Here is a 15,993-nt window from a genome sequence, read left to right on the forward strand (position 1 = left end):
ACAGAGTTGCATTTCTATGCATATAGTTGTTCCTGCATGCATATAGTTGCACCACAATCAGTGGATCTGTACCTGTGTGCACAGAGTTGCATTTCCATGCATAGAGTTGTACCTGCATGCATATAGTTGCACACAATGCATGGATCTGTACCTGGGTGCACAGAGTTGCATTTCCATGCATAGAGTTGTACCTGCATGCATATAGTTGCACACAATGCATGGATCTGTACCCGGGTGCACAGAGTTGCATTTCTATGCATATAGTTGTTCCTGCATGCATATAGTTGCACACAATGCATGGATCTGTACCTGGGTGCATAGAGTTGCATCTCTATGCATAGAGTTGTACCTGCATGCATATAGTTGCACCACAATCAGTGGATCTGTACCTGTGTGCATAGAGTTGCATCTCTATGCATAGAGTTGTACCTGCATGCATATAGTTGCACACAATGCATGGATCTGTACCTGGGTGCATAGAGTTGCATCTCTATGCATAGAGTTGTACCTGCATGCATATAGTTGCACACAATGCATGGATCTGTACCTGGGTGCATAGAGTTGCATCTCTATGCATAGAGTTGTACCTGCATGCATATAGTTGCACACAATGCATGGATCTGTACCTGGGTGCATAGAGTTGCATCTCCATGCATAGAGTTGTACCTGCATGCATATAGTTGCACACAATGCATGGATCTGTACCTGGGTGCATAGAGTTGCATCTCTATGCATAGAGTTGTACCTGCATGCATATAGTTGCACCACAATCAATGGATCTGTACCTGTGTGCATAGAGTTGCATCTTCTATGCATAGAGTTGTACCTGCATGCATATAGTTGCACACAATGCATGGATCTGTACCTGGGTGCATAGAGTTGCATCTCCATGCATAGAGTTGTACCTGCATGCATATAGTTGCACACAATGCATGGATCTGTACCTGGGTGCATAGAGCTGCATCTCCATGCATAGAGTTGTACCTGCATCTGGGTACATACACAGAAGATGCAGATCCACTGTTCACGTGTGTTGTCTGTATCTCTCAACAGTACCACCTACATAACGGTACATACAACATGCGGTATCCAACCTCACGCTTGCAAACCTGCCTCGATATCGCGTAAAGGCATCCAGAATACTCATGTACATCCGTTGAGTGTACAAGGACGTAATAAAGATCTTATGGTGACATCAATATCACGCTGTAAACCAACCTGTCTAGCGCCGGCTGTCAGAAAACACCGTGCAACATACTTTCATCTTGAGGGTGTTATGTTTAGCATGAGAACTCTGGTGGTTTACATTCTGTAGATCTGATATATTTGTATGTGTGCAATTGTAGCCTTTGTGTGTCGTTGCCTTGATGCAATCATTGTGTATAGAATCATGATGCAGACATTATGCCTGGCGTTGTCATGGAGCATGGAGCGAGTATAGAGTTGTTTTCTGCGCATGTGTATAGTGTTGTCTGAATGCACACAATGTGGACAGTGCTATGTTGCCTACAGTGTGCATAGCGTTGTCATGGTCGACGCTCTGTAAATAACGTCACGGCACATACAGTGTGTATAACGTCAATATCCACATTCTGTAAATAGCTTCTTGATGCATATAGTGTGTATAACGTCAATATCCACGCTCTGTAATTAGCGTCTTGATGCATACAGTGTGTATAACGTCAATATCCACATTCTGTAAATAGCGTCACGGCACATACAGTGTGTATAACGTCAATATCCGCATTCTGTAAATAGCATCTTGATGCATACAGTGTGTATAACGTCAATATCCACATTCTGTAAATAGCGTCACGGCACATACAGTGTGTATAACGTCAATATCCGCATTCTGTAAATAGCATCTTGATGCATACAGTGTGTATAACGTCAATATCCACGCTCTGTAATTAGCGTCTTGATGCATACAGTGTGTATAACGTCAATATCCACATTCTGTAAATAGCGTCACGGCACATACAGTGTGTATAACGTCAATATCCGCATTCTGTAAATAGCATCTTGATGCATACAGTGTGTATAACGTCAATATCCACATTCTGTAAATAGCGTCACGGCACATACAGTGTGTATAACGTCAATATCCGCATTCTGTAAATAGCATCTTGATGCATACAGTGTGTATAACGTCAATATCCACACTCTGTAAATAGCGTCATGATGCATACAGTGTGTATAACGTCAATATCCACACTCTGTAAATAGCGTCTTGATGCATACAGTGTGTATAGTTTTGTCTTGATGCACTCAGAGTGAATAGTGTTCTTTGGTTGCAGGCACGTAGCCTCATGTTCACCACGACTGGTGTCTTCAGTGTGTGTTCAGATGACAGACAGATTCTGTCACATTTGTGGTAAAGGTCGAAGAAGGCAATCTACTGCGGCTGGTCAATAGTCTGTCTCCACAAGAAGTAATTACAAGTTTTTCACATTCTTCAATCAACACACCCACATCACAAGCAGTAATGACAAGTTTTTCACATTCTTCAACCAAGACATCTCCATCCCCAAGTGTGTGTACTCACGGTTAAAGTTATAGATTACGATGTGACAATAAGACACATTGCTTTAAAATCATTTAGGATTTTTAAGAGAACATTGAAACCCTTGGCGGAAAGCTTTGAGTTACTTTTTGAAGGAAATGTTTATTCCGATAACGCTGACTAGTACACCCAATACTTTCCAAGCACTGGCGGGTTTTTTCCAAACCGTGATTTTATCTCTTCCTGTCTTGACAGATATATGCTTTTTATATATATATTTTAAAATATCACTATCTTGACCTTGTACTCAATACCGTTTGATTCCATAACCATAGTTATAAATTTAAAACTAACAATAAAAATATGCACTTTTTAAGGTAACCAACAGTTCGCACTCACCTCTTTGTTCCCCATATTGGTTATATCCTGGAAGTGGTACTGAATGACTGGGGTATGCCCGGACTCTTTACTACAGTCCACGTATTGACATAGCCTGTTCAAACACCGTCACGTGGTGTCTTGACACAATACCTCTTGCAGGGGATCCCTTCACCATGCTCTTTACATATTCATGATCCTCGTGAAGTTCATTTGTCAGAATTACTCATAGTTTTGTAGCATTAGTGCATCATAGAAATCATAATCAGAAATGATTTTCTGAGTATAGGAAATCAATTAAATAACATTTGTGCTTTTATTACTGTTGATATAAACATATTCTGTTGTCCAAACGATTGCTGCGGCAAGGTGTAATTGTATCATCCACGTTTTCGCCTGTACCCATCTGACAGTCTGTGTAGAGCGACTCAGTTCCATCTCACGTTAGAATATGAACAATTAATTTATATTATCTATACATTACTTAAGAAAAACGCCGTGTTTAAACTGAAATTATAACTGCCAAATCGCGTTATCGCTCAATTCAAAAGAGAAAACGCCACTTGAAAGTTTATTGGCTAGCATGTTTGTTATCATGCAATGACACCCCTTAGTGCGGAAACCCTATCAATCGTCTGCTATGTTTACTATGGCTACTGTGCAGTTTGCCTGCAGTCACTTTGCAGAATTGGGACGTGGCGTGGTAGTTCGCCTACAGTCAGACAAAGTACATCCCTCTATTAGTTTGGGACCAGTGTCAACATCAGTCTATGGTGCACGTCGCGATGTACTCAGTGCTAGTAGAATGTCGTGTTGTAGAAAGACTAAAGAATGAAATACAGTAAAGGAAACACAAGGAAGAGTCACAATTAAGATATTAAGGAAGGTTTGAGTGTTTGTTGCATACCGCTGGCGACGGTAGGTATTAGTGAATGCACCTCCAGACCACTGATCATGAATATTGGGTAACGAATATGAATATTTATTCACGATAACAAATTGGCAACTAATACCTGAACTATGTGCAACGCCCATGTTGACAACGTTTATTTGTCACAATAATCACCAGTAATCTCATGATAGTCAAATTAGGTACATGTAATAGTAGTTATAGTCGACAGCACAGTACACGGCCTTGGCAAACTAACATGACTTGCGCTACTGCAAGGCTAGTACATGTTCCATTCTTGCATATCTCACTTTGAAAGTAACATAAGGGTTCAAATAAAACACGCTCCCTAAAAATATCTTAAATATTCGTGAATATTCGGTTCTGTGGACCGCGAATAACGAATTGGATTCATGAAGGGCTAGGGTTCGTTTCACCGAATATGCAAGTGAATTGTAACGGCCTTATTGAATACCACAAACAATTTTGTGTGATATTAAAGGAAATGAGAATTCTATGGGTAGACCTAGGTTGTACTGGTCAAGGTACCACTGTGGGCCAGTTTGTGAGACCCACACAAATATTGAAGTGAAAATCAGACAACAGTTACATTTCTTAGCAACGTCCGTTAATGGGTTTAGACTGAAAACATCTTCTCAAGGTATTTACCAAATCGCAATCCTTGACAAAGATTTGGTATCCTTAGAGTTAAGGCTTTCCTTGATGACGGAAGCTAATTAAATGAAGAGTTGGTACCAGGGTTCAAATCACCGCTGACGTTACTTGTTGGCACAAGTAAAAACTGAATTGGTTCAGTGCTCGGTACTTTAAGATATGCATGTTCATATTGAATGAAGGAGGAGAAGGAACAGACGAAGGAGGAGAGGAAGAAGAAGATGGACTCGTCGTTTGGATAAAGTCTGTTTGTTGTTCAGGACCACTCACATCCCACACGTAACCTCCAATGTGTGATTTTGCATTGATTGTTACTATCAAATGTACATTACTAATTTAAACTGAATTCAAATAATTTTATTTTCAACACCTTGGCCAGCATTGGCTCAAATAGTTACTGGCGTGGCTCACTACTTCAACTACCGTCTTCACCATGCTCGTGGTTTGGACCCAGAGGTCGATCCAGAATTTTCAGATGACGTCATGGAAAATGTAAAACATTCCTTGGAGTAGGTCCATATACAGGCTCGGACACATCCAGGAGAATAAACCATAACCTGATTGTTTTTATATAAAGCCACTGAAAATCATTTAGAACACTGAATTCTCTGCCCCTTTGACTGTAATGCAATTGCCAAGATTGAAGGAAAACTTGGCTTACAAAAAGTCAGTCTTGCAATTTGTGCAAATCCATAGTGTTTAGATTTGGTACCTTCCAATCTCTTGGCTGATTTTGGGAGAGTGCCTGTGTTTCCTGTCAGGAACACAGCTCCTGTGATTCTCTGGGTAATGCAGAAGGCTGCAGTGTTTAGGAGTCTTTATATTCTCCGAAAGGTTCTTCCGGTTCGACTAGGCAGGCTTGTTGGGTGCAATCCCATTTACTGCTTAGGTGTAAAAGGAGCAAGACCAGAAGCTGATGATGCGTCTAATCAGGCTGATTGTTCCAGGATCGCCCAAAATATATGGGCTGCAGTCATTAATTAAATCGGTAAATAATAATAATAATCATAATGAACTTTAGAGGAATTATATGGCGAATCATATCCAGATGCTGTTCAAGCGTTAAAAACGCTCAATCATTTGTTCTTTTGACGTAGATGGTCATGAGTGTTCACTGAACTTGTTGATATCCTTTGATCTCCTGTCATCCACTAGACGCTCATTCCATACACCTACGCCCGCTCTGCTAAATGCACTGTTCTTATCGTGCAGGTGTCCCTTGCCCGTTCAAGTTGGTAAGAAAATCCCTTTCCTCTCGGTACACATGAGCCAGAACAAAGATAGAAAGCAGCAGCTTAAACATGATACTGACCTGCAGCAGTGAGCGTTGGTATTTGAGGAGCACTGTTATGTAATCGCGAGTCAGATCGTGTGATGAACCTGACAGGCGTTGTCTGTACACGTTGTTGCATGTTCAGATGGTGTTCCTCAATGTCATGCAGGAGGATGTGTCAAACCACGTGACAGTGTCTACATGCACGATCATTTGTCGGATCTGTTGATCTCACGTGGATGCTACATGACTGCTTCAATAACTGTATACGTCCTGTAGCTACCGGACATTGTTGGATCCTGATATAAATGAAATACTGATCAAAACATTAAACTCACTCACTCACTCGATCGTTCAATCAATCAATCAATCCATTGATCCATCGATCGATCACTTACAGTGTGTGTCTTTAAGTGTCCGGAGTAATAATGGGTTTTGAATGCCAGACCCAGACACAGTATACTGTCCTTGTTGTGTCCCCAAAATCCCAAATGTTAGTCACCAAAAGCAAAAAGAACTATCATCTTTAATTACCTTGCTTACGCACGCCGATAGAAACATGCACATTATCCGACGGTGAATGGCACAGCGGGAGATAGATTGAAATATGATAGGCATTATCTTCAAGCTGTTTTTAAATGAAAATATGTGTACAGTTTGTACTTTCTTAAAGCAGTTGTTATTTCAGCTGAATGCTCTATATGGAAGGCTGGAGACAAGCATGGGTCAGGAAGATAGGGTTATGTGGATTCGGCTCTTTCGTCACTGAGTCAAAAGAATGTGTTCATAGAGCAACAACAGCCGTTTTGTCTTTCCAGTACAGATCGTTTAGGTTAGAGTGACCTTACCTAATAACCTTGACCTCCAAACTGCAGTGTGCAGTGTGCAGCCTGTCGACGCCCGATCGCTGGTCGAGTTTGATAGGTTGTGTGAGTGAACAATGAACAATCATGAACAATGTTTCAGTTATAACACGGCGGGTCAGTTTAGTGTAGGAGGCAAGCCTTAAGTGCATGTCTCAGACGTATACCATTGTGGTAAAAGTCGGGTATGGTGCAGACCAAACCAAGATTCGTTGTCAGGGACCGGTCGAATCAATAGAACCTTCAGAACACCGTTCTACTGCGCTTTAGGTCACCCAGCAATCTTATTACCACTCCATTCACCCACACCTGCCCCACGCACTGACACACCCCTCACACATTCATTCTCACCCCCATCCTACAGTTACACTAGCCCCACACACTCACAACCCTCACTTACACCCCTGTCATCCCACGCAAACCACACACGCACGCACACACACACGCACGCACGCACACATACACACACACATACACACACAAAACGTTGGCGGCAGAGACGAAGCACTAATTTTATTATAAGTGGCTTTCAGGTGGGCAATAAAGGTACGATGTACACCATTATTTATGGCCCCTCCACTACTATCACGACAGGCTGATACCTGGAGTGGGTCCATGACATTGTATTGAACCTGGAGTCGGGGACGTGCACGCAAACCTCTAGCTACAACGTCACCAAGAGCTGACACGGGACCTACACCCGAGATGTCTCACAAAGGTGGTTAAAGCCGGGCTTCACATTGCATGCATATGTTTTTATATCGGTCCTGAGAATGAGAATTGACTCTTTATGCTGACTCTTCATCCCACGTCAGTCCAGACACTGAGGTATTGTGTTATTGACGCCTCATCCCGCGTCAGTCCAGACACTGAGATATTGTGTTATTGACGCCTTATGCTGGTTTTATGATGTGTCATCCCCTGTCAGTCCAGACATTGAGATATTGTGTTATTGACGCATTGTGCTGGTTTTATGATGTGTCATCCTTGTCAGTCCAGACACTGAGATATTGTGTTATTGACGCCTTATGCTGGTTTTATGATGCGTCATCCCCCGTCAGTCCAGACACTGAGATATTGTGTTATTGACGCCTTATGCTGGTTATATGATGTGTCATCCTCCGTCAGTCCAGACACTGAGATATTGTGTTATTGACGCCTTATGCTGGTTTTATGATGTGTCATCCCCCGTCAGTCCAGACATTGAGATATTGTGTTATTGACGCATTGTGCTGGTTTTATGATGTGTCATCCTTGTCAATCCAGACACTGAGATATTGTGTTATTGACGCCTTATGCTGGTTTATATGATGTGTCATCCCCCGCCCGTCCATGGTCAGACACCGAGATATTGTGTTATTGACGACTGGTTTTATGATGTGTGTCATCCCCGCCCGTCCATGACACCGAGATATTGTGTTATTGACGCCTTATGCTGGTTTTATGATGTGTCATCCCCTGTCGTCCTGACACCGTCCAGTCCAGGTGAGATATTGTGTTATTGCTGGTTTTGACGCCTTATGATGTGTCATCCCCGCACCCCGATGTGTCATCCCCGTCAGTCCAGACACTGAGATATTGTGTCATTGACGCCTTACCGTCAGTCCAGACAGAGATATTGTGTTATTGACGCCTTATGCTGGTTTTATTGTGCTGGTGTGTTTTATTGACGCCAGACACCTGATATTGTGTTATTATGCTGGTTATATGATGTGTCATCCCCGCCCGTCCATGGTCAGACACCGAGATATTGTGTTTATTGACCCCATTATACTGGTTATATGATGTGTCATCCCCCGTCAGTCCATGGCCCCAGACACCGAGATATTGTGTCATTGATGTGTCATCCCCCCCGTTATACTGGTTATGATTATGCTGGTTTTATGATGTGTCATCCCCCGTCAGTCCATGGCCAGACACTGAGATATTGTGTTTTTGACGCCTTATGCTGGTTATATGATGTGTCATCCCCCGCCCGTCCATGGCCAGACACTGAGATATTGTGTTATTGACGCCTTATGCTGGTTATATGATGTGTCATCCCCCGCCCGTCCATGGCCAGACACCGAGATATTGTGTTTTTGACGCCTTATGCTGGTTTTATGATGTGTCATCCCAATCAGCAGAAGTAGTGAGGTGTCTCCGGCATCCACGTGTCTTGCTCTGTCATCCCCTCGTGTGTGCACTCAGTAGCTCTCATGGAGGTACTTCATGCTTCGTGACTGGGTGAACAAAGACGATCCCGAATTGTGAAGAGGTCTCTCTATAGGTTATTGCAATTGTTTAGCATACGGGCATCAGTTATGTTTATGTAATCTGTCGTGTCACGTCATGTTAGACGGGTTAAGTTGTGTTTACAGAGGCTTGTGTTACGACACCGACTTTGACTGCACCCTATTAACCTTTTGACGCACTTCTATTGCAGTCAGCACTTTGTACAGACAGATTTGATTTTTTATGTCGAGCAAGTTTCGTGTACATGCTCCCAAATACACAATCATGATCATATACTTTACCGGATTATTATGACGCATTCTAGTATGATTCTGGAACTCGGCCAAAATGACACCAGATGCATCGAAACAAACACTTCATTCTGGGGGGGTTCTTCTCCTATTTACAATCCATGATGATCTTGTAACAAACATCCTATATGATCAGTAGGCAGAAGGGTACACGCTATGGATACAGACTTTCTCAACTACAGTACAACCAGTAATTATTGAGAATTTACAGATTGTATTTTTTTATTTTTTTTCACTCATTACTCACGTATCAAATGTGAATATTAGCAGAACATAACTCCAAAGACAGGTGAACAGTTAGTATTTTGTCAAGTCACCATGGGCAGCAATGCAGGCTTCAATGCGACAGGGCATACTACTGATCAAAGAAGTTAGAAAGTCGTGGTCCATGCTGTCCCAATATCGGACCACCTCTTCTTTCATTTCAACAATATTTGTCAGATTTTTCTTATTGACACTTTCCTTCATAAGTCCCCAAACATTTTCTATTGGATTTAGGTCAGGGCTATAGCTTGGCCAGTCTAATAATGTAATATTTTGGGTCCGAAACCAGGCCTGTGAATGCTTTGAACGATGTTTTGGGTCGTTGTCCTGCTGGAAAATCCAAAACTTTCCATAGAACACGTGAGCAGATGGAAGTAAATGTCCCTTGAGAATATCCGTGTACCGCTCACTGTTCATATTCCCTTCAAATACACAGAGGGGCGTTGCCCCTAACACAGATATGCCACGTCACACGTTAAATTTCGGACTGTACTTTGGGCGCTGATACAAAGGTTTTTCAGTTTGTTTTGTCCAGAATTTCAGTGTATTAGGAAACAGCCACACAGAACTTTCATCAGAGAAAATCACATTGTCCCAGTTAAAATTTCTATGCTGTAAGCAATATTTTTCAAAACACGATAAACAGTGGACAAAGGGATGCCTGTTCTACTTGAAATCACTTTAGCTGATCTGATGTCCTTGTTATAATATTCTAAAATCAACTTCCTCTTCTCTAAATCATCCATACTGAGGATCACTGAAAATGTCGTCTGCCAGCGAGTAAACAAAGGGGGATAACTCTTCACAAACTAAAATGAAAAAGGATTAACGGACTTTTCTCTCTTGAATGAAACCAAGCACTTGATAGCTGGTCAAGGTTGTTTATACTAGAAATCCAATTAAACATATTCCTAAAATTCTCAATAATTTCTGGTCATACTATATATTGTTCGTCCATACAGCAGGAACACATCAGAACAGCCCTAGGGGACAAACGCAGGAACGCATCTATGCATTCACTCTCGCTCGAACGCACGCACGCACACCTTACTCGCAACTTATACTGTCTGTCTGTTCTGCAGAAAGACACAGCCTGTTGGTAAATATTACACTTCAAAGCCAGAGAATAACCAGTCTCTCCGCCGGAAGGGAGCCAGTTGGGCTTGAGAGAGGGAAAAGCCGAGATATTAATTTTTTATCAAAGGATAACTTAAATGACACCAGGTGTTAGCGAAAAAGGTTAAGCCTGTCGAGCTCCACCTGTACATAGCTGCCACTTGTCAACAGTACTGCCACTTGTCAACAGGATTGCCACTTGTCAACAGTACTGCCACTTGTCAACAGTACTGCCACATGTCAACAGTACTGCCACTTGTCAACAGTACTGCTACTTGTCAACAGTACTGCCACATGTCAACAGTACTGCCACTGTCAACAGTACTGCCACTTGTCAACAGTACTGCCCCTTGTCAACAGTACTGCCCCTTGTCAACAGTACTGCCACTCTCAATGTTCTTGTTGCATATGCGGGGCTGTAAATCGCTGTATGAGTTGCGGCCCTTTGTGTTCAGGATATGCTGGTCGTGGGTTCGATTTCCTGTTTGGTTGGAAAATAATCCTTCGTCTGCCGCCCCCACATTTTTGGTTTATATACATCCCTCTCGATTTATCTCATGAATAAGGCTGACATGCAGTTGTTTTGCAGATACATTTCAAACTATGAAAACGATACTGACATTGATATTTGCTCAGCTGCTTGCCAGTAAATAGTAAAGGAGAGGGTTAAAATCTCTCTCTAAGACAAACTCCGGAAAGAGTGCGGGCACTGCACATAGTTGTACACTCTACTATGACAACACAACATTTGAAGCTACAAATTCAGTACAGCCCTTGGTGTACAGTTTTTTGGAAATGGGGAAATGTTTATTAGATACATTCCGTCGGTATACCCTTTGAACCCTTTGTATTTTCCATTGAAACGAAAACTCTAAAAGTCAGATATAGCAGCAATAGTTGAGCCAGGATTAACATGCAAAGTTCAACCTGTTACACTGAACAGCTGATGATGTGTGCTCCAGAAATGAAATATCTTCTCATGTGTCTGTCGTGTTGCCTTGGAAACGTAAACAATAATGTCTTTTAGCACACAAAGAATATAATTTCGGTTTGGTATGTATACAAAGTTTCATAATCAATAGTGAGCATATTATGCTCCTAAACAAACTCTCCTTGCTTATCCTTTGGTGTACGTCTAAATGCCATGGTGAGAGAAAATATATCATGAAACTCACTTCACAGCGAACAGTTAACAACCAAACCAGTATTCTTCTCCTTCTCTGGAACGTACGTCCGTTTATACAAATAGTTATGTTAAACATGCGGTTGAGGTTGTCAATATATAATTGTTGTCATTAAAAATATATTCATTTTTTCAATACTTTTTCCGTTAAACGAAAAGATGAAAACACTCTTTGAACAAATTGATAAATACACAGTCATGTGTCTTCCACACCCACAGTAGGTATAGGGAAAAACAGGGATCGTAACCAAAGATTAGTTTGAGAAGATCCAGTAAAGGAAACTGAAGAGGCTACACTAATCCCCGGGGTCACATCACTCCTGATGTATGTGCATAATCGCCCTGAATTTAGAGACATAAGGGTACTGTAAACATACCCACCATCACTAGATGAATAGACAGGGAATCTTTACTTGTACTGTATTAATCCGGTATTAAGACGTAGTGTGTACTGGGTGGTACTATACAAACCTGGAATACATCTAGGGTATTCCGTGACAATGCGGATCAGCGGATGTGTCGAGCGGCTGTGTTTGTGCGTCGTGTGTCAGCGGGAGGTCTTTAGACGTCTTTACCACGCTGGCCTCACGGTTTATACCCGGACTGTTGACAACAACAAACAACCCGTCCAAATTACTTGTGGACAGTCCGGGAAAGGGGATGATGTTCTACGTGAGTGACTTCACGCCCAGTGTTCTCGAAATTAACAAACCAATTAAAACAGAGTGATATATATAGAAGACAATATATTTATTTAGTCAATATAACAACATGTATGTATCATGTCACACAATATAACATATTTGTATATATATTTCAGAGATCTCACACAATATATATTTTGTGTGTGTGTATTATAGAAATAAGGGATTTCTGCATGTGTATAAGCAATAAATATATAAAAGATGAGTCCAGATATTTCTTCTTGCCAAAACTCCTTTATATCTGCACTAAAGTAATCTGTAATGTTCAGCCAAGATGAAGCGACTCTGACACATGGTCTGTGTAGTTCAAGTCAGTAAGTCTGTTGGCAAGAAGGGCCGAATCCTAGCGTCGATGATTCAGTAGCGACGTCTACGGAACGGGATCTCTGCTGTCCTCGGATCTGCTGAGTTTTAACTTCAGTAGCTGACTGTTCTTTTTGCAGCATTTGCACAACCTCAAACACATTCGGATGTGTCTTCATGGCATACTTGTTCATTTTGTTGTGCCAACCTTCCAAATTATTGTTAGTTGTTCTGTGTCCATCATTTTCAAAATAATTCCATTTTGGCAGAGTCCATGGACCTTCTACCCAGGTGGTAGTAACGGAATCCAAATGTATCCTAAATGTTTTTAACAGCATTTTAATAATCCTTCTACTCCCAATATCACAAAATAATTTGTAAGCTCTCTGTTTCTTTCCGGTACTTTTTTTGCATTTTAAACTCCTAAATGGTAATCCTTCCAATCGCATAACGTATTTTAAAAATAATAGTCTGTTTGCAACCTTAATTCTCTTACAAATTGTTAAAAAGACATTCTCTATAATTAACGTAATTCATTTACTCATGAAACGAACATGGTCACTTGCAAATCACTAAGCAAACATTCTCTTTCACTAATTAACACCGTCACGGTATGTTGACCACGCAATGTCGACACTCCGGGTTTTTTGTTCTGTCGACGATTAGCAACATCCTATTTGTCATTTGTCGACAGATTGGGCTGACACCGGCCTCACACCATCAACGGGTGATGTTGTGTGAAGATGAGCGGGATTAACTATTGACAGTCAGGTTAAAAGAACTTTCAGACAGGCGGGTTATGCGAGCTTGCAACAAAGATAAAGAAACCAGCTTGGTAACTTTCTATTTGATCAAGTCAGGGATACAAAACGTACCTTATCAATATTTTTCTTAAAGTGGGGCCCGAACTTACGTTTTAGCATGTCCAGTGAACCTGATACGTTAGGGATAGAGTGAGTGAGTGAGTTAAAATTTAAAGTCACAGCGGCAGTATTTCAGCCATATCGTGACTATGAAGGTTGTAAATTTGTAAATGTATACATGAATAAAAACAAACTTATAGAGAATACTACACGAGGTCTCATTACATACGAATTATACGAAACGAGTGTCCTTCCTATGGTATCTGACCGAGCGAAAGCGAGGTCAGATAACATAGGAAGCTTAAGGTCACGAGTTTCGTATAATTCGTATGTAATGAGACCGAGTGTGGCATTTTATTTATTACCCACGTCTTACATGCATTAAATTGATAAAATGGCGTAATTTTGTTATGTTTTTGGTTTCAAACCGAAACCGGTTTCATAAAGAGGTTGCGGAAGAGTTTGTACTGTAGTACAATATTTGCATGACGTCACACTGTAATGAACTGCAGGAATTGCATCGCACATGATTTTATTACTGGTGAGTCAGATCTTGAATGTCCCGAACTTGTTTACCCGAAAACGTTTTGAAAGCTTTACTGAGGCCTTGAATAGTATAACATTGAATGAACATGTTCTGGGCAAGATATCTGAAGCACTTGCAATGATAAAAAGCCTCCTCGGGCTTGGATAATAACATTCATGACAATACTACCCTTTATTCCACTGCAGATGGAGGTAGAGCGAACTTCAATACTTAATTACATACCGCGATTCATGTTTGAACACATGTCAGGTCAAAACTTTCAAATTAGATGGCAGCATTTGGCACCAGGAAGTCAACACCAATGTCTATTTTAACATGTACCTGTTACGTAATGTATTCTGTATCCTATGTTCCAGTGTAAAGTTACATCTATTCAGTAAAATTTGTTATGAGAGTTAATCAGTGTGTATATTCATGCCAGCACATGCTCCATGATAGACAATACGGGCACCTGCCTAATCCCCTCTAGTCATGGTCATCAAGCCTAGCGTATTAGATATCATCTTAGCATAATATGATCAAACCAGGGTCTTCATAAACTTGATCAATCATGGTAAATATGCCAAAAACATCAATTTGAACAAACACCTGGTTATAATCTCATGCTGAGTGAATCTATATCTTAATATCTCGATGCATGAAGGCCATTGGCGATGCACTTAATGTCACCACCATCGGCCTGTCTACTTAAATACACTTAGAGTATGTGACCCGCTCTTGCAGGTGGTGGTACTGAAACAGCACATATGTTGACGTATCCCCTTCACTAACAGGGTTGTGGCTATCAATGTCAGGTCATGCGTTTCGGGTCGGTCTGATTATCTGAAGTGGACACTGCCCAGCAATAAACAATAGACTAAACAGAACATAAATATTTTGTACCTCGGATTCAGACATATGAGCCGTACCGTGCGAAGTAAACACCTAGACAGACATGGACCGTGAGAGAGCAGTATTATTTTATTATTTACCTCCAGTCAAGAAATCACATTTCATCCGTCCGCCAGAAAATATGTACAGGGTGTCTCACAAAGTTTATGTTATTATATATTACTTCATACGGAGCAGAAAGGGGCCAAAAAGGGTTGTTTGGGTTGCCAGGATCAATTATTAGTTTGAAAAGTTATGTTTACTATTATAAAATAACACACCAAAGTAACCTGTCAATGTGTTGTGTTGAAGTCACTCGAATGTATCGACCTCCCAGAGCGATTACTTGTTCTACTCAAATATATTTTCGAAGGGACAGGCCCTGACCTGGGACCCACTTGCCTCAGTGGAGGAATATTCCATGACAATTATTTTTGCCCTTTGCTTTTCTGTCTGTGACTACATCCATTTAGATTAGTATGTAACAAAGGGAAAGATTGCCTCACCAGAACACATCGCCAACACGTCTTCCTCCCCACATTCCATGACCTTGAACCTGTTCTATGAGACAGGACATCACTCCATGCTCTAAGCGCTTGGACAGTATTATTCAAAGTTCATCCTCAGAGCTGAACAGAAACACATGACGAACAAAGTCACCACGGTAAGGTGGCTGATTTATGGTATCTCGCCTCGCCGAATTTTAAGGGATGGCCCTAATCAGCCACCATACCACGGAGGCACCCCATGTTCTTCGTATGGGTCAGGACCAAGGTCCCAAGAACTCTCTGGAGTGAAGCTTGCGAACTTCACCCAACCAATGACGCTCAGCGCTCCATGTGCTGTGCACGGAACCACGAGCCAACACGATACATACACAAATACATACAAAATATACAACTTGCGAAAATAAACTCTGTCAAAAATGAAACGCAACCCCTGTATTTTAGAGATTTTGATCTGAAGTTTTAAGACGACACAGCATTTTTATTATTTAAGACAGAAGTCTGAAATTTGGCAGAATAATAACCAAGATG

General features: G+C 41.3%; 1 pseudogene; it reads right to left on the reverse strand.

Annotated features, from left to right (window-relative positions):
• LOC124252683 overlaps positions 1-2,983 on the reverse strand; it is a 31,157-nt pseudogene extending 28,174 nt beyond the window's left edge.
• Positions 2,984-15,993: the final 13,010 nt, after the last annotated feature.

This window comes from Haliotis rubra, unplaced genomic scaffold, assembly GCF_003918875.1.
Source record: "Haliotis rubra isolate DU_JTF1 unplaced genomic scaffold, ASM391887v1 Scf520, whole genome shotgun sequence".
NCBI classification, from domain to species: domain Eukaryota; kingdom Metazoa; phylum Mollusca; class Gastropoda; order Lepetellida; family Haliotidae; genus Haliotis; species Haliotis rubra.